We start from the raw sequence: 12,140 nt of genomic DNA, 5'->3' as shown, positions 1-12,140 counted from the left end.
CCCACTTAAAATGTGTTATTGGTCCTACAGCATCAAGAGGCAGGAAAATAAACTGGCTAAATGCATTGCTTCTAAAGTCATATTCTTTAAAATGAAATACTTACTCTGCCACTAACTAGTTATTTTACCTTGATCATATCATTCTAACAATCCAAGCTTTTATTTTCTCATTAGCAAGTTGGAAATAATATTTACTCCATTAAGTAGATGTTTAGAATTTCAAATGATAAGCCATATGAAAGTGCTTAGCATGCTGCTTGGTAATAGGTGTTCAAAAGAATGAGACTATTTCACTGGAGTCCCGAATTATTCTAAATAGCATTCTGAAGTCGGTAGGTGTCACCTGGAGGCCAGTGCGTGCGTGCACACACACACACACACACACACACACAGCCCCCTCTGCATTGTTTGAACCTTTGTTCTTGTCTTCCCCTGATGTACCACTGAAGATGTCTCCCACAGTGGCTATGCATAGTAAGGATCTCCTATCCCACCATGAGGATCTGACTCTGTTCCTTACAGGATATTTCTCAAGAAATGGGGTTTTGTTTTGTTTGATTAATTTTTATCATCATTTCAGTAAAAAGGTCTCTCTTAGATATATCTACACCCCATCTCTAATAACAAACTCTGAGTAGTTGACTTCGCACTGACCATTTAACAGGAATGCCAAAATGAAATCAGATTAAAGATGGAGTGGAAGTGGGTATGACAGGCATGCTTGATCCAGGCTAAATTGCTGCTTTGACTTTTTTTTCCTACTCTTAGATCATTCCACTTCCTAAAGAAATGTACATGTGGTTTGGTCCCAGACTTGTGGACTCAAGAGTCCAAATGTGGACCAGACCATATAAAGCCCATTGAACTCCTCCTTCAAACTCTCATTGCCCTATTATTGCATCTCTCAAGGCTTCAGCCCCGTGAGTCAATACCCCAATTGTGCCAATTTAACAGTAGTCATATATAACCCAAGACTGTTTCCTAGGTTTCCAGGCAAGCTTCGATGAAGGAGGCTTATTTGCCAAGACTCAAGACTAGCCTGACTTTAGTTATTACTTCCTGTGCCTCCCCTCAATAAAGCATTTCCAGAAGATCTACTTTGCTCTTGGATAGGCAGAATTATTATCAAAATGAACATACTACCAAAAGCACTATACAGACTTAATGCAATTCCGATCAAAATCCCAATGGCATTCCTCATAGAAAAAGCAATCATGAAATTCATCTGGAAAAATAAGAGAACCAGAAGAGCTAAAGCAATCCTTGGCAGGAAGAGCGAAGCAGGTGGCATCACTATACCAGAACTTAAACTATACTACAGAGCAATAGTAACAAAAACAGCATGGTATTGGCACTAAAATAGACTTGTAGACCAATGGTACAGAATACAGGGCACAGAGACTAACCACAAAATTACAATTATCTTATGTTAGACAAAGGTGCAAAAAAAACATGCACTAGAGAAAAGATAGCCTCTTCAACAAATGGTGCTGGGAAAATTGGAAATCCATATGCTTAAACCTCTATCTCTCACCATGCACAAAACTTAACTCAAAATGAATCAAGGATCTAGGAATTAAACCAGAGACTCTGCATCTAATAGAAGAAAAAAGTAGGCCCTAATCTTCATCATATGGGATTAGGCCCCAACTTCCTTAATAAGACTCCTATAGCACAAGAATTAAAACTAAGAATCAATAAATAGGATGGACTCAAACTAAAAAGTTCTTTTTTCCTCAGCAAAAGAAACAATAAGTGAGGTGAACAGAGAGCCTACATCCTGGGAGCAAATCTTTACCCCTCACACATCAGATAGAGCACTAATCTCTAGGGTATATAAGGAACTCCAAAAGCTAAGCACCAAAAAAACAAATAATCCAATCAACAAATGGGCCAAGGACCTAAACAGAAACTTCTCAGAAGAGGATATACAATCAATCAACAAATATATGAAAAAATATTCATCATCTGTAGCAATCAGAAAATGCAAATCAAAACTATTCTAAGATATCATCTCATTCCAGTCAGAATGGCAGCTATTATGAAGACAAACAACAATTAAGTGTTGGTGAGGATGTGGGGAAAAAGTTACACTCATACATTGCTGGTGGGACTGAAAATTGGTGCAGCCAATATGGAAAGCAGTATAGAGATTCCTTGGAAATCTGGGAATGGAACCACCATTTGACCCAGCTATCCCTCTCCTTGGTCTATACCCAAAGGACTTAAAAACAGCATACTACAGGGTCACAGCCACAACAATGTTTATATCAGCACAATTCACAATAGCTAAACTGTGGAGCCAACCTACATGTCCTTCAGTGGATGAATGGATTTAAAAATGTGGCATATATACACAATGGAATTTTACTCAGCAATAAAAGAGAATAAAATCATGGCATTTGCAGGTAAATGAATGGCATTGGAGAAGATAATGCTAAGTGAAGTTAGCCAATCCCCAATAAAACAAATGCCAAATGTTTTCTCTAATATAAGGAGGCTGACTCATAGTTGGGTAGGGAGGGTAACCATGGGAGGAACTGATGAATTTTAGATAGGGAAGAGGAGAAGGAGGGAAAGGGAGAAGGCAGGGGATTATAAAGGATGGTGGAATGTAATGGACATCATTATCCAAAGTACATGTATGAAGACATGAATTAGGTGTCAACCTACTTTATATACAAAGATATGAAAAATTGTGGTATATATGTGTAATAAGAATTATAATGCAAAAGAAACAAAATACATGTATAAAGACATGAATTGGCATGAACAGACTTTATATACAAAGTTATGAAAAATTGTGCTCTTTATGTGTAATAAGCGGAATGTGTAATGCATTCTGCTGTCATGTATTTAAAAAAAACAAAATAAATAAATAAATACATTAAATAAAGCATTTCCAGGCTGATGAAACTGCCATGTCCTTACCCTTGGACATTGTCTCTAGTTATCCCTTTTTAACTCCTTATCAGGGGCCTGGATCCTTCCTGCACAAATTGGATAGATCACATCCAGTGAATTCTGGGCTCATATTCTCACCTGCTGCCATAGACATTTTCTTTGTTAGCCAGGCACTAGACAAACAGTCCCTGATTCTCCATCCCAACCATGAGGCATACACTTGCCCTCCCATTTGCCTTCTGGAGAGTCAGTGATTGATTCCATACTCAGGTACCTGCAGAGTCCTCAGGAGATTTCCTAAAATCAGATTTCTCATACTTTATTGAAACAAGCCAACCATGAAGACACAACCCCTAAACATAAGAAATGCTATATATTGGGACAGAAGAAGGAAGTACACAGCTCCACATCATAGGAACCTTATCATAATAGCAATTGGGAACATATCTTCAATGACAGATTGAAGAGGACTGGGAAATCTTTCAAAATAAAATGCTAGTAAAGAACTAAAAAATTCCGAGAATTTCTGGACTGCTAAATAGGTTCTCAATGCCAAAAACTTAGGGTTGAGCATCACTGCCTAAACAGTTAAAAAAAAAAAAAAAGATTCAGAGTGCCTATTGCCCCAGTTACCTCTCATCCATGACATCCCCCTCCTGGCTGCCCTGTATAGAAAGACACTTTTCTTTTGAGAGTAGCCTCAGTTAATTCCCTGCCCCATCCTCTTTGATTGAAGTATGACATACGTACTGTAAGATGCTGAATTTGAAGATAAACAGTATGATGAACTTTATAATGTGAACAAATAAACACACCCATATAGCCACTACCCAGGTCAAGACTCAAGACAATTGCTCCCTGGTTGCTGAGGCCTCTATTTCCAGAAAGCTTCAGCCAACATCTCCTAAATCATATTTCCAGGCCTGCTTCTACCTCTGCCTTACATGCAGACCCAGAGGGTCTATCACTGAAAACTAGCTTAGACAAATCACTTAACAGGAGTAACCAACTCACAGGATGTGTGAGGTTTTCATTCCTATTTAAAGGATTGGAAAATTCATAACTCAAATTTTTCTTAAAGGTAAAAGTACTCAATTTGAATGGAGCTTTTCTGTTCATGGTAAGCCTGTGCCTCTATCCTGGTATTTCTTCTCTCCATCCAAACACTCTTCCAATTTGCCTTACTACTTGGTCTTGGTCTTTTTTAATAACTCTGCTTGTCCCCTAAGAATTGTCTCTGCACCATCCTACTGTTGAACTTATTTTCCCTTCTTTTCTCTGCTTTGAACCAAAGAAGTCCCATATTCCTGTTCTCTCTCCTGCATCCTTTACCCTCCCCTTACTTTAGAAGTTCTAGGTCTCAAGAGGATCCTCTAGATCTGGCCAGCCCTTTATAGTTGTGTTGAGAACTTGAATCCTCCTTTCTTCAATGATTCTGGTCTTGAATCCTCCCATCCCAGTCCTTAATATCCAGGTCAGTTACCCACATCCTTGGAGTTTCTCTATTCATCTGGTGATCTATGCCTGGTGGTCCACATTTCTTTCTCTCAAAAGACAGGGGATTGATACAGGATCCTTGAAGAGGAGTAGTAACAATCACAAAGATAATATAGAGTCAAAGTGACTACCGTGCTTTTCAAAGACTACCTATGGTGAGTCCTCCTTCCCAGTTAGATACTTTATTATCCTGCCATTTCCCCAGACATGGTAAATTCCCTTTACTCCTACCTGGAAATGAAAATTGTAATTTCTCCAGAGACTAGTTTTTCTGAGCTCTGGCCCCTGGAGCTTTCCAGATTGTAGGAGGAAGCAGATGCCTAGCAACTGAAGGGATTTGTTTCTTCAAGTCTTCAGGGGAAACTGAATGCTACACTATTTATGTAAGGTGCATCCTGATAGGAAAACAAAAGTTCTAAGTTACAGTAAATCTGTGAAAGGCTGCTATGTGCCAGACACACTGATAAACATTTTTCAAGAATTATCTCATTCACTTTTCACATCCCTTTGATGTAGCTCCATCATGACATGTACATTTCATAGATCAATGTGAAGTACTTAGGTCACAAAGCTAGTAAGTTGGAGAATCAAGGTTCAAATTCTAGCATTGTAGTGCATATCACTTTTTTTGTACAACTATTCACATTGATAGTGTACTTAATCTCTCAAACTGCACTTTATTGTTCCTCTTTCTTCCTGAGGACGCACAGTAGGCTCTACAGATTTAATATTTCACATGACACTCTGTGTAAAATCCTGTGTGAATGCAGAAGGGAAATAGGATGAAGGGAAGAAGGAAGATATACTTCCATACTGAGGAAAGGACTCAGCACAAAGGAATAAAAAGGGAAATGTTCTCCAAAAGAGAATATACAACTTGTTATTTATTTCTGATGCTTTCCTGCCAAGATTTCCCAGGAGGCCCCTTCAGTAGGTAGCAACAGATGGTACCAAATGGTCTCCTCTGGTATTCATGCCCATGTGAAATTCCCTCATCCCGAGTGTGGGCTGGACATCAGGACCCACTTGTAATGAATATGATGCTGCAGAACTAATGGTACTTCACAGTCTAGATTAATTTACAAACAGACTGTGCTTTACATCTTGCTAATACTGTCTGTCTTTCTTTTAATCCTGAGGTAAGGCATCTGCCATATTATGAGCTACTGTGGAGAGGTGGATATGGTAAGGAAAGTATGTCTTTGACTAATTGTAAAAAAGAACCTAATGTTTAACAACAGTAATGTGAGAGAACGTAACAGTGTATCCTATGAGGCTTCTAACACCCAAATGTGTTGACCCAGATGGGAATCTCTTTAATTGAGCCTTTAGAATGACTGTAGCCCTGGCCAACCCCTTGATGGTAACCTAGGAAAGACTTTGAGCCAAAGGCAATTAGCACCTGGATTCCTGGATCCCATCAACTATGAGATACTTTTTTGGTTTTTTGTTTGTGTATTTTTTTGAAGCTGCTAAATTTTGAAGCAATTTATTAGAAAACAAAGTAATAATTCGATAGCTAACCACTTGCCTACAGTTTCACTTTAACAACAGTAATAAAAATTGATGCCACCAGTTGCTGGTCACTTTTGCTATTGGGGATAATTAACCTGATTATGAATGTTCTGGAGCTTCTGATTCTTAAAACTATATGAAAATCTCTAAGTAAGACAACCCTGTTTCCTAACTGTTAACTATCTGATAATGCTGTTCCACTAAAAATTGAGAGACAGATCTCAAGGCAATGTTTCTTATGTCAAGAGTTTTCTTACAATGTTCTATGCCTGGAACCCATGTATAACCCACAGGATGGACAGGGGACACATGTAATCAATAGCCTCCAGGTTGTTCACCTAAATCACCTCTCATCCTGTGTGAATACAGAAGGGAAATGGGATGAAGGGAAGAAGGAAGATATACTTTCCATACTGAGGAAAGGACTCAGCACAAAGGAATAAAAAGGGAAGTATATATTGTTCCTGTTCCTCTTGGGAGGCATTAGCTGTCTGAAGCTCTTAGCCGCACTCTGAAAGCATCAAGCAGACTATTTTGGGGATATCTATTTCTGCCACATTTCCAGTGGAAAATACTGTCAGTATCTAAAACAGATAAGGAGTTAACAGAGCCTAAAAGAACTTCTGGAATACTATAAATACAAGAACAAATAGAAGGAAAAAACATAGAATAAAATATTATTCTGATAGAAAATAAGTCAAGCTACAGAAAGGGTACCTTTAATAGCTAAAACATGTCAAGATATAAAAACTAACAGTGAGGAAACTACAATAATAGCATTTGTCAATAACTGAGAAAAGACAGAAAGTTGGATAACCCCATGGATTGGTGGGGATATGAGGATATGGGAATTTTCAGGCACAAAAATTCAGAAGTGTATTAACATATCTAAGGGAACTTCAACAGCTGATAGATGGAGTTTCTAGTTAATACCTTGGCCTCCTCACCCCCTCCTATGCAATATCTCAGGCATGTACTACATAATTTCTCAAAAGTCTTCATCAGGAATGACCCTTTCTCACCTAATGAGCCAAAGTAGAACCTACTCATTACACAGCCTTGTAATGACCTTATTTCTTTACCTATATATCACTCCCAACTATCCTACCTTTGCTTCCTAGGGTGACTTCTAAAATAAAATACTTGCATTCAAATAATTGATTCAGGATCTGCTTCTGAGAAAACACACTACGTCAGTGTGTATTCATGCCATTTTTCTAATCTTTCCTACTCTTGGAATGCTTTACTATTTGTTCCTTAAGTAAGAGGAAGAGGTATACATAGAAATTATAATTGCTTTTTTATTTTATGGAATATTGTATGAGTAATGGGTGTTAAAGGGCCTTTTGTACATCTTTTGAGAAAACTGTATTATCTTTTGCTTTAGATCTTTTAATATGATTTGTATCAAAGGATTTCCTAATATTGAACCATATTTATATTCATGGAACAAATCCCACTTGATCTGACATTATTTTCTTAACACAAATGGACTCTGTTTGCTGACATTTTCTTTAGTATTTTTGGATCAATACAAGACATCAACCTCATTCCTTCAAGCCCCTTCATAATTGGCATTAATCTATTCATAGTGGTAAAACCCTCATAACTTGAACCCCTACTCCCACTGGGCCCCAATTCCCAACACTATTACATTGCAGAATAAGTTTCCAACATATGAACTTTGGGCAACACATTTAAACCATAGAAGTAATATGCTCACTCCAAAATAGCTAGTGCAATTATGTTCTCCCCACATCCCTTTCCATTGCCCCCACTCTCTCTCCTTTCGTCCCCTCCTACTATGGGATGATGTACCATCAGATCTCCTACCACAGCTGGCACCTTCATGTTGGACTTGTCAGCCTCCAGAATTGCAAGAAATAAATTTCTTTTCTTTATAAATTACCAGTTTCAGATATTCTATTATAGCAGTACAAACAGACGGAGGCAAGCTACTTCTGGAGAGTGGAAGCGACTTTTGATTGATTTGAAAAGACCCCTGCATCCTGCACTTGTGTGATTCAGTGCTCTCATATTTCATTCTCCACCATGCCCAACCACAATTAACTTAAGCATATCACACAAGTGAACATGCATTATCATATCATTCCCTTTGTTGTTTTACGAACTAAGGAATGTTACATTTTCTGATTCAAAAGCTAAGCAAAATGACCCATGTACAAACAACAGGGAAAATTTTGGTAACTGAGGTTTTGCTCCTTTACAAAATAGAATTGATTCTGTTAGATATTACCAATGGCCATACATTGTCTAGTATTTCAGGTGATGTGCTGAATCATGACAATGACAAAAAATAGATAAACAATTAAAAGTTCATATTAGTTCTTAAGTACTTTGATTTGCAAATGAAATATTCAAGTGTTATTCATTTCTATGAAGATTTTAATGAAACTACAGAAAACAAACCCACTGTGCTTAAATTGTCAATCATATATATGTATGTAAACCACATATTTGTGTGTTCAAGCATACATATGTATTTTTTCAATGTCCATAGAAGGGCTTCCATTTCTAATGGTAGCCACGCTACTTGATTTCCAATGTTTGAGGAAATATCTATGTTTAACCTGATTTAAACATTATACAATATATTCATTTTTCAAAATATTATTTGTACCCTTCACCATGTACAATTTTGTTTTTATGTATAAGTTAAAATAAATATAAAAACAAATGTCTCCTAGACTGAGCATTTAACCTAGTCCCCACTTGCCAGACATATTGGGTTGATATACCCTCTCTGAGTTTTTAGAAAGTGAAGTCTATCAACCTGTCATTTAAACAAAAAAAAATGTATTACCTTCTAACCAGATCATTTAACTTCTTTCTATCTGAATTTCCTCATTTGTAATTTGGAGATCCTGAACAGCACATTATTTACTACTTCATTTTAAAAAATAAATGAGTTAATAGTACCTGTGCAGTTTATCATATTGCCTAGCACAAAGTTAATTTCTTAATAAACATTTATTGCTATGGTCACCAATTAAAATACTTTTCATAAGTGGAATAGTCTTTGTAAGTGTTGAAGGTGAGATTTCAGTCGAGTTTCAGAAATAACCAGGGTCTTTTAAATCGTTATTACTCAAGGTATGGTGCTTAGAACAGTAGTATATCACCCGAGACCTTATTAAAATGCAAAATTTTGTCTTTTGCCCCTAACATACTTAATTAGTGCATTTTAACAAGACTTTCCAAGTGGTTTTCATACATATTAACATATGAGAAGCACTATTCTAAGCCATGATTAAAAAAAAAAAAATTACTGCCTCAGGCATCAGGAATATTGTAGTACGGCCCAGAGTAGAGCCAAGGATAGTTAGAGGCTGACTCTAGCTAATAAGGTTACATGTAGGTCTATATTCAGTAAGTCTAATGACTCTGACTCGGATTAATTTTATGGTGTTTTTTTTTTTTATTTTTTATTGTTGGTTGTTCAAAACATTACATAGTTCTTGATATATCATATTTCACACTTTGATTCAAGTGGGTTATGAGCTCCCATTTTTACCCCATATACAGATTGCAGAATCACATCAGTTACACATCCATTGATTTACATATTGTCATACTAGTGTCTGTTGTGGTGTTTTTATAAATTGAAATACGCCACATAAAATTGCCTAGGATATACATTGAACAGCTTAAGAAAGTATAGCATGAAAGTAAGAATGGAGGGTTAGTGGAAGTCTTCAAATGCCTGCAAGCATTGCAACCTCAGAAGTAATGTTGATGGGCTTATCTACCATTCACCAAGCCAAATCTTTATTTGGATGTGCCACCTTGGCATAAAGACAATATTAGGCTTATGCATGCAGGTGTGTTTGTGTATGAACAAACAAGGCAAATTATCTGAATAATTTGATACATAAGTTCCATTTCTGTTATTAGTTCTAAGCAGTTATACATGACAACAGAATGCATTCCAATTCATTGTACACAAATGGAGCAAAACTTTTCATTTCTCTTATTGTACACTATGTAACGTCGCACCACATGTGCAGTCATACATGTACCTAGGGTAATCTCATTCCAACATCTTTCTGCCCCAATGCCCCATCCTCTTCCCTCATTCCCCTTTGCTCATTCAAAATGATGATGGATCAGCATCCACTTATCAGAGAGAACATTTGGCCTTGGTTTGGGGGGATTGGCTTACTTCACTTAGCATTATATTCTCCAGCTTCATCCATTTACCTGCAAATGCCATGATTTTATTCCCTTTTCATGCTGAGTAATATTCCATTGTGTATATATACCACGATTTCTTTCTTTATTCATTCATCTGTTTAAGGGCACCTAGATTGATTCCACAGTTTAGCTATTATGAATTGAGCTGCTATGAACATATGAGTTCCATTTTGATCTCAGAGAACTATTTGATTGAGCTAATTTTCCCTAGAACCCTATAGTATTTTCCAAGGGAGGAATTTCATTTTGTGCCATCAAGAGTCACCCATAATGCCACCTGGTAAAAATGTCCACAAGATTCTAGTTACTTCTTCTCAAATGTATCTCTTTATTATAGAGTAGAATTTTCCAAACAGTGTAATACTTCTCCTTAGGGTCATATTAGTTTAACAAGTCTCTTGAGGCTTGTGTTCAGCTATAGATACATCAAATACTCAATGCCTTTGGACCTCTACCAGAAGAATCTGTCTCTGGGCTCCCTACGTCACCCTTCCTCAAGGTCTCCATTGCTAGAAAGTTAACCAATAAACAAATACATTTTTAAGTGTTTAATTTAATTTTCCCAATTTATCTGTTTCACAGTTTTATTCTAATAATTTTGTCTCTTATTATGAAATAAGAGAATGGAATAGAAAATAATCAAATTTAAGGTAAATGTATTTTTGTTATGTCTGCTTACTTTGTATCTCATTGTTTTTTTAAAAAAATTATCTTGATTGTAGTTTATAATTAAATTCAATTTCATTGTATCTGTTTTATGACCTCAATAAAGAGAAACTTTGATAACAAGTATGGAATGACAATGGGAGTATCCATTCTAGAGCCAGAAAAACTTTTTTGTTTGTTTGTTTGTTTATATATGACAGTGGAATGCATTATAATTCTTACTACACATATAGAGCACAATTTTTCATATCTCTGGTTGTATACAAAGTATATTCACACCAATTCGTGTTTTCATACATGTACTTTGGAAAATAATGATCATCGATGTTCCACCATCATTTCTAACCCCATGCCCCTTCCCTTACCCTCCAACCCCTCTGCCTATCTAGAATTCATCTATTTCTCCCATGCTTCCACTCCCTATCCCACTATGAATCAGTCTCCTTATATCAAAGAAACCATTTGGCATTTGGTTTTTTGGGATTGGCTAACTTCACTTAGCATTATCTTCTCTAACTCCATCCATTTACCTGCAAATGCCACGATTTTATTCTCTTTTATTGCTGAGTAATATTCCATTGTGTGTATATATGCCACATTTTTAATCCTTTCATCTACTGAGGGGCATCTAGGTTGGTTCCACAGTTTAACTATTTTGAATTGTGCTGCTATAAACATTGATGTGGTTGTGTCCCTGTAATATGCTGTTTTTAAGTCCTTTGAGTATAGACCGAGGAGAGAGATAGCTGGATCAAATGGTGTTTCCATTTCCAATTTTCCAAGAAATCTCCATACTGCTTTCCATATCGGCTGCACCAGTTAGCTGCCATTCTTACTGTATTGAGATGAAATCTTAGCATGGTTTTGATTTGCATTTCTCTAATTGCTAGTGATAATGAACATTTTTTCATGTATTTGTTGATTGTATATCATCTTCTGAGAAGTGTCTGTTCAGGTCCTTGGCCCATTTATTGATTGGGCTTTTTTTTTTTTTTTTTTTTTTTTGGTGTTTAGCTTTTGGAGTCCTTTATACACCCTAGAGTTTAGTGCTCTATCTAATGTGTGGGGGTAAAGATTTCTCCCAAGATGTAGGGTCTCTATTCACCTCACAGATTGTTTCTTTTGCTGAGAAGAAACTTTTTAGTTTGAGTCCATCCCATTTATTGATTCTTGATTTTAATTCTTGTGCCACAGGAGTCTTATTAAGGAAGTTAGAGCCTAATCCCACATGATGGAGACTAAGGCCTACTTTTTCTTCTGTTAGACACAAGGTCTCTGGTTGTATTCCTATTCTTGATCCATTTTGAGTTGAGTTTTGGCATGGTGAGAGATAGAGGTTTAAT

This window comes from Marmota marmota, unplaced genomic scaffold (genome assembly GCF_001458135.2).
Source record: "Marmota marmota marmota unplaced genomic scaffold, marMar, whole genome shotgun sequence".
NCBI classification, from domain to species: Eukaryota; Metazoa; Chordata; class Mammalia; order Rodentia; family Sciuridae; genus Marmota; species Marmota marmota.
The sequence above is the reverse complement of the archived record's forward strand: the minus strand, read 5'-3'. Positions refer to the sequence as shown.